We start from the raw sequence: 15532 nt of genomic DNA on the forward strand, positions 1-15532 counted from the left end.
GTCTTAAACTCCCTTGTGGCACAAAACAGTCAAGAGAAGTGCCATGAACCCTTGATACACTATCCCCCTTTTAGCTCATCTTTATACTTTAAATGAACTTATATGATCAACTAGAAGTACTGTGAGCACTCCTCAATTAAACCCCTAAAACAATAGCACACAGGGGTACATACTTACACAAAACATGAATAATTTGGCATTAAGGCTACCTTAAGTTTAGCTAAGTTTGTGGCCTAAATATTTTAACATATAAACTTCTATAAAAGTCCAAAGTGTTAAAATGGACATTTTTTTAGAGATTTTTCAGCGAATAAACTTTCATGATTTAGCAATATCATATAAGAAATTTATCCGAAAAAAAATTAAAAGTATATTTCGATAAATATAAACAATTAAACAAAGTTCAATGAAAAGTGCTAAAAGTGTTTTTGTGTTATTGTCGGGAAACTGGAAAAAATCCTACTTTTGCTGTTGTCTATGGGGAAATAAATATTCAAAAATTTCCTCTAGATACTATCTTTTGATTTTACGAAGCTAATGCCAAAGTTTGGTAAAAACCCAGGATGGTTTATGAATCTAATAATGTTTTAAAAACTTTAACTGCAGACTGTATGCAATGTTAACTGGAAGAAAAACTAAGTCCATTTAAAAGTAATATACGGATAAACAGGAAATATTTTTTTTTACAAAATTTCCTTCTAGATACTTTCTTTTGATCATAAAAAAGATTCTGTCCAAGTTTTTAAGAAATCCAAGGAAGTTTAAGAAAGTTATTAAAATTTTAACCACAGAGTGAATGTACTGTTTATTGGCAAAAAAACTAAGTCTATTTATAAGTAAAATACGGATATACAGGATTTTTTTATACAAAATTTACTTCTGGATACTATCTTATGATCGAAAATGTATAAAGATAGAAAGGGAGTTTACTTCAATGTATATAAACAATTTACCAAAGTTTCATGACAATTTAAGAATTTTTGAGTTAATGTCCAAAGTGTTGACAACGGACGGATCAGGACAGAGGGTGAACGGTATACTACAATACATCCCGTAAAGGTGTAATACCACCAAATCATGGTAAGTCACATCCGGTTGCATACGAAAGTAGGCCTAAAAAAATATTCCCTTGAATTTGACAGTTGTAGAAAATTAACCCTGCATTTCAATGCACTTAAATTTTTCTGAGTCGTAAATATGTATGTTGGATGTCTGAAAGCATCATTCTTTTTTTATTTGATGGTCTTATAAAATATTTTGGAACGTTAAGGTTACGTAGTTACCAAAGCAGGTAACATGTAAATAACAGTGTAAAAATTGGGTTGTTTACTTCCGGCGATGATTATTTTCTTATATGCAATGAAATGTAGTGTGAAATTTTCACTGTATCACTGGAAAGGATTAAACTTTACACATGCAAAGTATTTTTTTGGTTGAAATAAAGGTAAATACTGTACAATTTTTTTAAAAGTGCCAATTTAACAAAGACTAATAGGGAAAAATCAATGGTGGTATTACACCTATTTAGGGAAACTACATATGCACTCGTGACCTTATTGTACTTTCATTTTTAAAAGTTATTAATAAACCAGTTCATACATTGTAAACATGGACTATTCGGAATGGATTTAGACACAGAGAGCACGTTTGAGGTAAAATTGCCTTGAAATGAGGGTTTACGGGTGTTTTCTAAGTCAAATGAGTGGACAGACAAAGCTGTATTTAGTTTACTGTGTTAAATTTTAAATTACCCTGACAGATTTGTTTATACAACATGTGATTTTTTTTTATTTCAGTGTTAACCATGTTCTGAAGAGCATTCTGTTGAAAAATCTCATATGTGAATTGGTCTGCAGATGACACTTCAGCATTAAAGTAAGTATCAGCTATCATCATGTTTTTTGTTTTTTTTTTGGCCGCAAAAGTTTACAATTTGCCATTGTGCCGTCTACATTTTGCACAGACAATAAATCATCTAAACACTTATTTGCCCTGGATTTATACACATCAGAATCCAGTCTCACATACTTAAACTTTATAATTCTTACCAATTATTTTTTGTACCAGCATTCCAAGGGACATAACCCTTTTTAAAAACATTTTGAGGTATTTTTTTATTACTCTTTCTCCCCATTTTCTAATGTAAAATACAAGAAAGTGGACTCTTTGTGTAAATCTATTAGAAATATACTGTTATGAGTAAATAAAAAGACTTTGATACCAGTTACAATAAATGATTGACTGAAAGGGAACCGTTATTTGTCACACTAGGCGAACAGACCAAAAACTTGAGTTACACATAAGGGCTTATAGAAACTTCCGTGTAGACTGTTAACATTTATAGAGACAGTTCTTTCAGCTAAAACACTTTAATTATTGATTTAACATTACATTTATTTCATTTTTGCGGGGAAATAATCACATTTGTTTTAATTTTTAGACAAAAGATATCAAGTTTTGATGAAAAAGGAAGGAAGGAGGAAAAATGGACCAAAACAGACCAAAACAGACCTTCAAATGAACTCTAAAAGGTGCAATAAAATTGTTTATCATCTTAAAGTTGTCTTTTGTATTCTATATAATTGTTTGAATGCATAGATCATGAGTTTATGATCAGATATTAGTCAACACTGCATTTTATAATAATACACTGAAATTAGGATTTTTCGAAGAAATTAGACTGAAATTGCCGTAGGATATGGCCTTACATTATAGTGATTTTCTCTGAAACTATAGCTCTGACTGAGACAAAACTTGACAGTTATGCTTGAAATAACTTGCAATTGGAGGGGAAAAAATTACATTAAGTTTTTTTGACATTTAGGTGTTCTAAAGGTGTAATACCACCAAATCATGGTAAGTCACATCCGGTTGCATACGAAAGTAGGCCTAAAAAAATATTCCCTTGAATTTGATAGTTGTAGAAAATTAACCCTGCATTTCAATGCACTTAAATTTTTCTGAGTCGTAAATATGTATGTTGGATGTCTGAAAGCATCATTCTTTTTTTATTTGATGGTCTTATAAAATATTTTGGAACGTTAAGGTTACGTAGTTACCAAAGCAGGTAACATGTAAATAACAGTGTAAAAATTGGGTTGTTTACTTCCGGCGATGATTATTTTCTTATATGCAATGAAATGTAGTGTGAAATTTTCACTGTATCACTGGAAAGAATTAAACTTTACACATGCAAAGTATTTCTTTGGTTGAAATAAAGGTAAATACTGTACAATTTTTTTAAAAGTGCCAATTTAACAAAGACTAATTAATAGGGAAAAATCAATGGTGGTATTACACCTATTTAGGGAAACTACATATGCACTCGTGACCTTATTGTACTTTCATTTTTAAAAGTTATTAATAAACCAGTTCATACATTGTAAACATGGACTATTCGGAATGGATTTAGACACAGAGAGCACGTTTGAGGTAAAATTGCCTTGAAATGAGGGTTTACGGGTGTTTTCTAAGTCAAATGAGTGGACAGACAAAGCTGTATTTAGTTTACTGTGTTAAATTTTAAATTACCCTGACAGATTTGTTTATACAACATGTGATTTTTTTTTATTTCAGTGTTGACCATGTTCTGAAGAGCATTCTGTTGAAAAATCTCATATGTGAATTGGTCTGCAGATGACACTTCAGCATTAAAGTAAGTATCAGCTATCATCATGTTTTTTGTTTTTTTTTGGCCGCAAAAGTTTACAATTTGCCATTGTGCCGTCTACATTTTGCACAGACAATAAATCATCTAAACACTTATTTGCCCTGGATTTATACACATCAGAATCCAGTCTCACATACTTAAACTTTATAATTCTTACCAATTATTTTTTGTACCAGCATTCCAAGGGACATAACCCTTTTTAAAAACATTTTGAGGTATTTTTTTATTACTCTTTCTCCCCATTTTCTAATGTAAAATACAAGAAAGTGGACTCTTTGTGTAAATCTATTAGAAATATACTGTTATGAGTAAATAAAAAGACTTTGATACCAGTTACAATAAATGATTGACTGAAAGGGAACCGTTATTTGTCACACTAGGCGAACAGACCAAAAACTTGAGTTACACATAAGGGCTTATAGAAACTTCCGTGTAGACTGTTAACATTTATAGAGACAGTTCTTTCAGCTAAAACACTTTAATTATTGATTTAACATTACATTTATTTCATTTTTGCGGGGAAATAATCACATTTGTTTTAATTTTTAGACAAAAGATATCAAGTTTTGATGAAAAAGGAAGGAAGGAGGAAAAATGGACCAAAACAGACCTTCAAATGAACTCTAAAAGGTGCAATAAAATTGTTTATCATCTTAAAGTTGTCTTTTGTATTCTATATAATTGTTTGAATGCATAGATCATGAGTTTATGATCAGATATTAGTCAACACTGCATTTTATAATAATACACTGAAATTAGGATTTTTCGAAGAAATTAGACTGAAATTGCCGTAGGATATGGCTTTACATTATAGTGATTTTCTCTGAAACTATAGCTCTGACTGAGACAAAACTTGACAGTTATGCTTGAAATAACTTGCAATTGGAGGGGAAAAAATTACATTAAGTTTATTTGACATTTAGGTGTTCTAAAGGTGTAATACCACCAAATCAGGGTAAGTCACATCCGGTTGCATACGAAAGTAGGCCTAAAAAAATATTCCCTTGAATTTGACAGTTGTAGAAAATTAACCCTGCATTTCAATGCACTTAAATTTTTCTGAGTCGTAAATATGTATGTTGGGTGTCTGAAAGCATCATTCTTTTTTTATTTGATGGTCTTATAAAATATTTTGGAACGTTAAGGTTACGTAGTTACCAAAGCAGGTAACATGTAAATAACAGTGTAAAAATTGGGTTGTTTACTTCCGGCGATGATTATTTTCTTATATGCAATGAAATGTAGTGTGAAATTTTCACTGTATCACTGGAAAGGATTAAACTTTACACATGCAAAGTATTTCTTTGGTTGAAATAAAGGTAAATACTGGACAATTTTTTTAAAAGTGCCAATTTAACAAAGACTAATAGGGAAAAATCAATGGTGGTATTACACCTAAATATATTTAGGGAAACTACATATGCACTCGTGACCTTATTGTACTTTCATTTTTAAAAGTTATTAATAAACCAGTTCATACATTGTAAACATGGACTATTCGGAATGGATTTAGACACAGAGAGCACGTTTGAGGTAAAATTGCCTTGAAATGAGGGTTTACGGTTGTTTTCTAAGTCAAATGAGTGGACAGACAAAGCTGTATTTAGTTTACTGTGTTAAATTTTAAATTACCCTGACAGATTTGTTTATACAACATGTGATTTTTTTTTATTTCAGTGTTAACCATGTTCTGAAGAGCATTCTGTTGAAAAATCTCATATGTGAATTGGTCTGCAGATGACACTTCAGCATTAAAGTAAGTATCAGCTATCATCATGTTTTTTGTTTTTTTTTTGGCCGCAAAAGTTTACAATTTGCCATTGTGCCGTCTACATTTTGCACAGACAATAAATCATCTAAACACTTATTTGCCCTGGATTTATACACATCAGAATCCAGTCTCACATACTTAAACTTTATAATTCTTACCAATTATTTTTTGTACCAGCATTCCAAGGGACATAACCCTTTTTAAAAACATTTTGAGGTATTTTTTTATTACTCTTTCTCCCCATTTTCTAATGTAAAATACAAGAAAGTGGACTCTTTGTGTAAATCTATTAGAAATATACTGTTATGAGTAAATAAAAAGACTTTGATACCAGTTACAATAAATGATTGACTGAAAGGGAACCGTTATTTGTCACACTAGGCGAACAGACCAAAAACTTGAGTTACACATAAGGGCTTATAGAAACTTCCGTGTAGACTGTTAACATTTATAGAAACAGTTCTTTCAGCTAAAACACTTTAATTATTGATTTAACATTACATTTATTTCATTTTTGCGGGGAAATAATCACATTTGTTTTAATTTTTAGACAAAAGATATCAAGTTTTGATGAAAAAGGAAGGAAGGAGGAAAAATGGACCAAAACAGACCAAAACAGACCTTCAAATGAACTCTAAAAGGTGCAATAAAATTGTTTATCATCTTAAAGTTGTCTTTTGTATTCTATATAATTGTTTGAATGCATAGATCATGAGTTTATGATCAGATATTAGTCAACACTGCATTTTATAATAATACACTGAAATTAGGATTTTTCGAAGAAATTAGACTGAAATTGCCGTAGGATATGGCCTTACATTATAGTGATTTTCTCTGAAACTATAGCTCTGACTGAGACAAAACTTGACAGTTATGCTTGAAATAACTTGCAATTGGAGGGGAAAAAATTACATTAAGTTTATTTGACATTTAGGTGTTCTAAAGGTGTAATACCACCAAATCATGGTAAGTCACATCCGGTTGCATACGAAAGTAGGCCTAAAAAAATATTCCCTTGAATTTGACAGTTGTAGAAAATTAACCCTGCATTTCAATGCACTTAAATTTTTCTGAGTCGTAAATATGTATGTTGGATGTCTGAAAGCATCATTCTTTTTTTATTTGATGGTCTTATAAAATATTTTGGAACGTTAAGGTTACGTAGTTACCAAAGCAGGTAACATGTAAATAACAGTGTAAAAATTGGGTTGTTTACTTCCGGCGATGATTATTTTCTTATATGCAATGAAATGTAGTGTGAAATTTTCACTGTATCACTGGAAAGGATTAAACTTTACACATGCAAAGTATTTCTTTGGTTGAAATAAAGGTAAATACTGTACAATTTTTTTAAAAGTGCCAATTTAACAAAGACTAATAGGGAAAAATCAATGGTGGTATTACACCTATTTAGGGAAACTACATATGCACTCGTGACCTTATTGTACTTTCATTTTTAAAAGTTATTAATAAACCAGTTCATACATTGTAAACATGGACTATTCGGAATGGATTTAGACACAGAGAGCACGTTTGAGGTAAAATTGCCTTGAAATGAGGGTTTACGGGTGTTTTCTAAGTCAAATGAGTGGACAGACAAAGCTGTATTTAGTTTACTGTGTTAAATTTTAAATTACCCTGACAGATTTGTTTATACAACATGTGATTTTTTTTTATTTCAGTGTTGACCATGTTCTGAAGAGCATTCTGTTGAAAAATCTCATATGTGAATTGGTCTGCAGATGACACTTCAGCATTAAAGTAAGTATCAGCTATCATCATGTTTTTTGTTTTTTTTTGGCCGCAAAAGTTTACAATTTGCCATTGTGCCGTCTACATTTTGCACAGACAATAAATCATCTAAACACTTATTTGCCCTGGATTTATACACATCAGAATCCAGTCTCACATACTTAAACTTTATAATTCTTACCAATTATTTTTTGTACCAGCATTCCAAGGGACATAACCCTTTTTAAAAACATTTTGAGGTATTTTTTTATTACTCTTTCTCCCCATTTTCTAATGTAAAATACAAGAAAGTGGACTCTTTGTGTAAATCTATTAGAAATATACTGTTATGAGTAAATAAAAAGACTTTGATACCAGTTACAATAAATGATTGACTGAAAGGGAACCGTTATTTGTCACACTAGGCGAACAGACCAAAAACTTGAGTTACACATAAGGGCTTATAGAAACTTCCGTGTAGACTGTTAACATTTATAGAGACAGTTCTTTCAGCTAAAACACTTTAATTATTGATTTAACATTACATTTATTTCATTTTTGCGGGGAAATAATCACATTTGTTTTAATTTTTAGACAAAAGATATCAAGTTTTGATGAAAAAGGAAGGAAGGAGGAAAAATGGACCAAAACAGACCAAAACAGACCTTCAAATGAACTCTAAAAGGTGCAATAAAATTGTTTATCATCTTAAAGTTGTCTTTTGTATTCTATATAATTGTTTGAATGCATAGATCATGAGTTTATGATCAGATATTAGTCAACACTGCATTTTATAATAATACACTGAAATTAGGATTTTTCGAAGAAATTAGACTGAAATTGCCGTAGGATATGGCCTTACATTATAGTGATTTTCTCTGAAACTATAGCTCTGACTGAGACAAAACTTGACAGTTATGCTTGAAATAACTTGCAATTGGAGGGGAAAAAATTACATTAAGTTTATTTGACATTTAGGTGTTCTAAAGGTGTAATACCACCAAATCATGGTAAGTCACATCCGGTTGCATACGAAAGTAGGCCTAAAAAAATATTCCCTTGAATTTGATAGTTGTAGAAAATTAACCCTGCATTACACAATATACCACTCCTTTAGCCCCCCCCCCCCCCCCCCACAAAAAAAAAATTATCTTCAATTTTTGACCCCCCATTTTAAAGAAAAAAAACCCTTTTTACATCCAAAATAAAAATTTTACCAACATTTTTGTGTGATTTTTAACTTCAAAATTAAGAAGAAAAAAAACACACTTTGTATTTATACCCCCCATAAAAAAAATAAAAATTTTTTTTTGTAAAGAGCACACCAAAACCTTAATCCTGGGGTTTTTTATAAAACTCATTTTTTCCCCTAAGGGGAGTAGTATAGTACTTGAACGACTCCAGCGCCCCCCTCCAAAAAAAAAAATTTGACCCCCAAAAAATTACCCTCATTTCAAGTAAAAGAGCCCTAAATTTTCATAAAAAAAAAAGCAAAAAAACACCCCAAAAAACACCAAATTTTCTTACTCCCAAAAAAAAACCGGGATAACAGGCAGAGAAAAAATTCTGTGGGATTTAAGAGAAAAAAAAAAAAATCAATTTTTACTTTAAAAAATGAAACAACCTACAGCTCCTGATTTATATCCAGAATTACCTATAGAAGATGGACAAAACTATAGATTACAAAAAATTTCAGAAATAGAAAATTCTTTAAAAAATGAAAGAGACAAAAGAAATTCTTTATATAAAAAATATAAAAGAGGAGTAAACTTTACAGATGGAATAGATACAACTTTAATTTCAGCATCAGTTATTTCTGCAGGTATAGGTGTTGCTATTCCTATTTTATTACCTTTACAAATAACAGCAGTTGCATGCGGAAGTGTTGGTGGTGTAATAAAATTAATAAGAAGAAAGCTTACTTTAAAAGCTAAAAAACATTACGAAATAAAAACTTTAGCAGAATGTAAATTAAATAGTATTAAAGATTTAATTTCTAGGTCTTTAACTGACAACAAAATAAGTGAAGAAGAATTTAAACTTATTTTAGAAGAGCAAGAAAAATTTAATGAAATGAAACTTATAGAAGAAACAGAAAATAGAGTAAGAAACGAAATAAAAAAAAAAATGGAAAATCTATAATTTTTATAAATAAAGTTATAATTTCTTCTATTGAAAATCCACCAAACTATGAATCGATTTTTTAATTTTTTTATTAAATAAATGGAAACTGAAAAAATGCAATGCGCTAAAAAAACAATTCAATATATTTTAGAACAAGAAGAACCATGTGAAACAGATTCTTCAGATAAAGAAAAAGGTCTTGCAAAAAAACAAAAAGATAAAATTATAGAAAGTCTACAAATAATGGTTGATAATGAATTTAAATATATCAATATACTATTTTTTTTACAAAAATTAATATTAACAGGTAGTTTTTATTTTTTAATAACAGAAATATTTGGTTAATTAAAAATGGCATTTTTATTTTATTTAATTAAAAATGGCAGAAGGGGGTTATGAGTTTAAAATAGATGATTATGATGATGCTGATTATGATGATGAAGAAAAAACACCATTAATGGATAATGATGATGAAGAGTTTCAAAATTATATAAATAATGAATTTGAAAATTCAATAGCTTTATCAGAAAATGATGCTAAAATTCGTAAAAAAGAAACTATAAAAAAAATGATTAAACAATTTTATAAAAAAAATGGTGAAACAACACGTAGTGAAATAGGTTTTTTAGTTAGAGAAGATTATAAAGGAAACCAAATATTATATGTAAAAGATGAAAAAGGTAATAATATTGCATTAACATATTTTAAAAAAGGAGTATTAAAGTTTTATAAATTTAGCACTCTTCAAAAAGAATACGGTGTTAATTTTGTCAGGGATGTTTTAGGTGTAGATGATTTTAAAATATCTGATAATTTAAGAGAAGCTAGAGCAGATTTTCAAGATTTTCAAAGAACGATAAAAGCACCAATTCGTGAACTCGATTATATAGAAATTCCATTACAAGAAATATCTACACAACAAGAAGGACAAGAATTATTAGAAATAGCAAGTAATGAAGAAACACATGTGAAAGAAATAGAAACTTCATTTATTGAACAAGGAACATCTTTCATAAATGAAGAAACACAAACATATATGAAAAAAAGAGAGATGGATGGTATAATCAATGCAATGACATCAGTAAAAGAAGAGATTGCAAATGAATTAGCAAAACTGAATGAAACAAATAAAGACTTAGCAAAAGAAAATGCCAAATTAGAACAAGCTAAAGAAGACAATGATGAATTTCAAATAGATAGAATAAGTAGTCGAATAAGAGAGTTAGAATCTGAAAGAAGTACAAGACTAGAAATACTTAATGTTAATAAAGAAAAACTACGTAGTCAAGTGAACAGATTTAAACAAACAATACATAAAATGTTAAACGAAGACAAAACATTAGGTGAAAGAATAAGAACATTATTCAGAGAACAAGGAATAACAATAGTTAGTGTTTTAACTGCTTTTGGAATGATTATTGGTGTTATTGTTGAAGCATTTACTGGTGGAACTACTTCTCCTTCTCCTTCTCCTTCTCCTCCATCAAAAGGTGGTGGTGTACAAGATTGGATAAAAAAACAATTAAAAAATCTTGGAAAACTATTATCTTTTCTTGCAGAAAAATTAGCAGCTGCATTACCAGGTATTATAGGTTCTATTGTTTCTTGGTTATTGTCTGCAACAAAAGACGTAGTAAATTGGTTTGCAAACAACTTATGGGCATTGCTTATTTTAGTTGTTAGTTTATTGTTTACTGCTGCTAGAGATTATTTGAAAAAATAAAGTGCTGTAAATCCTATTACAATACTTACAAATATTATTGCTTGTTTATTATCTTCATGATCTTCATGTTCAATTTTTTTTATTGGATCTATTTTTGGTTCTTTAGGCTTTTCAGGTTTTATAGGTTCTTGTGGTTTTACAGGTTCTTTTGGCTTAAAATCAACATGATCAAAATTTTTATTATTTAAATCATCATTTAACCCAAGTGTTTGATTTTCTGTTGCAATTATAATTTTATTATTATAACCAACAATGGTGCCAATTTGTAAAACCATATCACTGGGAGACATATATAAACCAAGTCCATAAGCATAATCAACTTTGCTTCTTGCGTATTTTAAAACATTTTGATAATTTGATATCTGAGTGGGTAAATCAATAGGACTATTAATAACATCTTGTACATTTGCTAAGAATTGTTTTTGTGCATCAAATCCTGTTCCTACTTTTAAAATTTCTGTTTTTGTTTGAGATTGTGCACCCAACAAAGCCCATACATAAATTTTTATACTTTCGTTTATTCTTTCAATTCCTGGTTGTGTAAAACCATTTTCATTATCTAAAATAAAAGTAGTCCAAGCCATACTTATATCTTTTTCATGTTTAAGTGTATCACGAATATGAAAGAAAGGACCATCTTTTCTATGATTTTGTCTATATTCATCACTTGGTTTATAAAATTCTTCAAAACTTCCTAATCCTTGAGATGAAGATTCTAGTTTTTGTCTCCAATCTGTATTTGGAGAAATATTAAATTCATCACATAATTTTTGGTATGCAGCTTTGTCATATGGGTTCTTGTAATAACAGAAAGAAGAATCTGTTGGTAAAGGTGATTTAAGTTCTTTTAAAATTCTTGCAATGCAATAATATAAATGAAACATATAAAAAGACTTTGTAAGATTTGCGTCAAGCGAAGTATTTTGTATATGTTCATTATATGAAACACCACAACCTGAAGTTGCACACCATACAGCAAAGTTTAATTGACATTGCCACCAATCAAATGAAGAATGAATCCATGTATTCCATGGTTCGTTAGTGTGTATTGATGGGTTTTGATAGTTTTGAAATAAATCAGGAAAAGATGTTTTAAAGTTCTCTTTTTGATTTACAAATATTGTTTGATTTACAAGATTTGTTTTTAATTGATGATCTTTTTCAGAATATTTAATACCTGGATTATATGAAACATTAGGATTATATTTAAATTCTTTTGTTATCATTTTTTTATATTAAAAATGTTTCATACTATTTCAAATATTGATAATACAATAAACTTAGAACAATACATAAATAACAGAAATGGAAATAAACGTATTGGTTTGAAATTTATAAGATACAGTATAGGTTGGTATAATGTTTATCATGGGTTTATTACAAAAACCGGAGAGGAACAACAAAGGATTATGAATGGTTATTATAGTTTTCAACAAATAGTGGATGAATTTCAAAAAGAAAATATTGTATTATCCGTAAATGAAGCAAATGGTATCGCTTCATTAAACACTACTACTGAGTTAAAGATAAGTAAGGGTTTGGGAAATATGTTAGGGTTTAATAATAAACGTAAATTCGAACCTGATGAATTACATTATGGAAACAAATTTGTGGATTTTGCTATCCATAAATCATTATATATCCATTTGGAACAAGTTAGCACTTCTCATAATTATCTTGATGGTAAGCCAAGTACATTATTGGCTGTTATTCCAGTCGAGAATAAAGAGTTTGGTGAAGTTATAACAGCGAGATTTGAGCATCCGGAATATAAGTGTTTAGTAAATGATGTTATAACAGAATTGAAATTAGAAATAAGAGATGAAAATAATAACAAGATAATTAATCATTTACCAATTAATTGTGTTTTAGAAGTTATATAATTTATTTAATAAAATGAGCATACTTGGTGTCAAAAAAAAAAACGTAGAAAAAGAAATATTAAATATGAAGAGTGAGCTTCAAACAATGGATACTAAGGATAAAAATTTACATCGGAGTGTCGCTGCCCTAAGCATCAGAGTTTTAAATGTTGAAAATATAGTTGGTAATATTAAAAATAAACCAGACAGAAAAATAATAAGTATATATGCTGGAATTGATGGTCCAATACATGGAAATAAAAAGTTTAATTTTGGTGTTGGTGGTGGTTATTATGTAATGAACTTTCCAGGACAAATATTGGGTATTAGTTTAGTAAGTTTAAGAACAAGCACAGATATTATAGCCATTAAGATGATTGTTAATGATAAGTCAACTAGTTACAAAATGAGTTTGGATAATGGTGTCACACACGGTTTTAATAACTTTCATACACCTTTTGAAGTTAAGGCTGGAGATTTAATAAGTTTTATTAGTATGACTAATAATTATACATGTATCAATACTCTAGTATCAGTGGTAATTGAATTATTTTTATAACAAATTTAATCCTTAAAAATGTCGGCATACGGAAACAAATTAAATCCTTACAGAAAAATAAGAGAACCTCGTGGTGTGAAAGGTATTCGTCAAAGTGTATCAATAACAAATAATCCTTCAACTATTGATCAAAATCAACAGCTATTAGTGAGATTCCCCAATCTAAGCAATAATGATGTTATTGTTCCTGGAACAACCAGATTGGCATTTGAAATAGAACTCACATCTACAGACGACAATGCAACTATATATCAAAACATAGGAAGAGCAATAGTTAAAAAAACAACAATTCGTATAAGTGGAAATGAAATTATGTCAATTGATGATAGTGATATTTATCATTGTTATGTTGATTTATGGAAATCTACATCTGAACGTTTAAATATGGCATACCAAGGAATTGGTGAAACAAACATGTTAAAACACAGAGTTGGCGCGGATGATAAAGCATCAAACACAGGCGATGAAGCAATTGCAACTGCATATGGTACAAGATTTTGTATCCCACTTGATTTTGAACTATTAGAAACTCATATGCCTTTTTATCAAGCAGGTCTTGGTGATAGACTTGAATATGAACTTACATTTAATAATTATAGCAATGTTATTAAATCAACAGATACATCTGCAAGTTATACAATCAAAAACATTTGTTTAGAATTTGATATGGTTACTGATACAGAATTAGCAAGACAGATAAGACAACAAGTTAATGGTAAGATGGTTATTTTGTACGATAGAATACTAAGACATAGAAAAATAACCAAAAACAAATCTGATACATTGTGGAATATTAATTTAAATGTTCCAGCTAGAAGTATGAAAGGAATTCTAATGTTGTTCGAAGATCCTGAAAGAACAAGTACCGAAACTTATTATAATCCTAACATAACAAAAGTAGAAATGACAATAGAAGGTGTTCCAAATCAACTATACAGTCAAGGAATGAAAGCATATCAACAATGGGATGAAATAAATAAATTCTTTGCTTTAAATTCAAAAAGAAATAAAACAACAGAAGAAGTTTTAAAGGATTTAAATTTATCCTATACAACATTAGAAAAATATCTTACAACTAATTATGCATTATGGTTAGATTTACGTTCAACAGATGACAACTCATTACACGGTTCAGGTAGAAGAATTGAAAATGCTTCTGAAGGTATTACTATCCAAATAACTAAAACAGCAGGAGCAAATAAATTAATAAATGTTTATCTGTTTGTTATACAAGATGCACAAATTAATTTTGAAGATGGAAGATTTAAAGAAGTTAATTACTAGGAATTACTGTCTTGACGAACAAGTTCTGTTATCCTATTATGTTCAGAAATTAAATCACTTCTCTTTATTTCCAATATAGTCTTTTCTTCATTCTCACAGGTTCTTTTTGTTATGAATTTTTTAAGCTTAGTCTTTGCACTAACTTTTTGTCTTGTTAATCGAAGCCAAATCCGTCTCTTGTTTCTGTCACCAAAATCTTCCTTAGTTTTATTTATTCTCTCGGTTAAATATTCAATGTCCTTTTTTATGCCGTTTATCTCCATATCTTGTAAATTTATCGTATTATTACGTTTCACTAATAATGTTTCAAGTTTTTCTAATTCATCCGACACTTTAACTAAATAACATCTTCTCAATTCAGATTCCATTTTGAAGTTACTGTAGCAATATTAAATGGCAAATTTAATTAAAAACCGCACTTTGTTACCTGTAAATATTTACAATGATCGATTTAGTTTATTTAAAAGTCATATCCTATTGAATTAAATATAAACAGTTTGCTTGGATACAGTAAACATCTCCTTAGTTACAATGAACACTTACTTAGTTACAGTAAACAACTCCTTAGATGCAGTAAACAACTCCTTAGATGCAGTAAATACTTACTTAACTACAGGTTATTGTAAATTTTACCTGAGAATTTTGTTTACAACTATTAAACTTTTACTGACGCAGTTAATTAGTTTGATGCATGATTTAACAAACGAATTCAAGTATGTTTCTTACATTTTGTCGATATTATTGAATTTGTTCTTTTATTAATATATATAATATTACAATTGACTGTAGTTAGATTTAAATATCAAAT

General features: G+C 29.3%; 2 long non-coding RNA genes and 1 pseudogene across 3 annotated transcripts; 2 read left to right on the forward strand and 1 right to left on the reverse strand.

Annotated features, from left to right (window-relative positions):
- Positions 1–15532, reverse strand: part of LOC139484523 (ankyrin repeat and KH domain-containing protein 1-like) — a 133208-nt pseudogene that overhangs the window by 35094 nt on the left and 82582 nt on the right.
- LOC139486605 (uncharacterized) lies at positions 1091–6110 on the forward strand. 2 transcript variants are annotated; one of them, XR_011655619.1, is made up of 5 exons: positions 1091–1444; positions 1797–1875; positions 2441–2531; positions 5348–5426; positions 5992–6110. It is a non-coding gene; the product is annotated as an uncharacterized lncRNA (long non-coding RNA). The 2 variants fall into 2 exon arrangements; XR_011655618.1 differs by lacking the exon at positions 1091–1444 and adding an exon at positions 1462–1652.
- LOC139486607 (uncharacterized) lies at positions 7119–7888 on the forward strand. Its single transcript, XR_011655620.1, has 2 exons — positions 7119–7202; positions 7767–7888. It is a non-coding gene; the product is annotated as an uncharacterized lncRNA (long non-coding RNA).

Source organism: Mytilus edulis, chromosome 8 (genome assembly GCF_963676685.1).
Source record: "Mytilus edulis chromosome 8, xbMytEdul2.2, whole genome shotgun sequence".
Classification (NCBI taxonomy): Eukaryota; Metazoa; Mollusca; class Bivalvia; order Mytilida; family Mytilidae; genus Mytilus; species Mytilus edulis.